At 44.0% G+C, this 1,020-nt stretch overlaps 1 long non-coding RNA gene across 1 annotated transcript; it reads left to right on the forward strand.

Annotated features, from left to right (window-relative positions):
• Positions 1–237: 237 nt before the first annotated feature.
• LOC116003507 lies at positions 238–559 on the forward strand. The gene is made up of 2 exons (XR_004094672.1): positions 238–289; positions 380–559. It is a non-coding gene; the product is annotated as an uncharacterized LOC116003507 (long non-coding RNA).
• Positions 560–1,020: the final 461 nt, after the last annotated feature.

The following is a 1,020-nucleotide window of genomic DNA, read 5'->3' on the forward strand; positions in this document are numbered from 1 at the left end:
AGGGCGTTTAGTTGGAGGGAATTAGGGAATTAGGCGGGAAAAGAATAATATGGGAAAAGGAATTGCAATAAGGGAAAAGAATAATATGGGAATAAAGTGGAGTTTAAATTTCAAGTGTTTGGAATTAAAATATTTGAGAGGGGTAATTTTGTCTCATGTTATCTTTTTTTATTCCTAAAATCCATGGAACCACTGCCCGCACGGGGAACTATTGAGTCCTAGAACCTACGCGTTGTACGTGACTCAGATAATGGAACGGGGAACCCGACAAAGCGTTCCCTATCGCCGGGTTCTTCAAGCAATCCAAAACTATGATATCCTTTTAGAACGAAGATGATATCATAGTTTGGGTATTTGCCAGAACTGAAAGGGGGTAGAGGTTCTTCAAGCAATCCAAAACTATGATATCCTTTTAGAACGAAGATGATATCATAGTTTGGGTATTTGCCAGAACCGAAAGGGGGTAGAGGGGAAGGGGATGACCCGAAAGTACCAGTTGTCGTTGGCAAGCAGCATGGGAAGGGGGTAGGCTAAGATAACTCAAGTGGGAGAGCCGTGTTATGGGTGACCTTATTGCACGGTTCAGAGAGCACTTGTGTATGTGATGCAAGTGAACGTGTACGAAAAAGCTGTCGTAAAGTTTCGTTGTTCGTTCCGTCGTCGACATTAGATTGGTTTTGTACAACAACCTTAAACGTACAAGCCTGGGCTGGGCCTACCTCCATCCCTAGAGGAGCCGTATGAGGCGGAAGATCCACGTACGGTTTTGAAGTCGAGCCTTTCCAGCAATGGGGCCTAGGGACCGATATGATGATTGGTTTAGGTAGGGTGGCCGGCCTACTACGGGCACCTGTAGGGAATAGTGTGTGAGACCGCGATCCACAAACTTACGCATGGGACTTAAAATCGGGGGCATGGAATTCTAATTCCATGAAAATGAGGGAATGGAATTTAAATTCCCTCCAACCTATAATTTGCATATGCACATGTTATATCGATTATATTAGCTATAATATGCAC

This window comes from Ipomoea triloba, chromosome 14, assembly GCF_003576645.1.
Source record: "Ipomoea triloba cultivar NCNSP0323 chromosome 14, ASM357664v1".
Classification (NCBI taxonomy): Eukaryota; Viridiplantae; Streptophyta; class Magnoliopsida; order Solanales; family Convolvulaceae; genus Ipomoea; species Ipomoea triloba.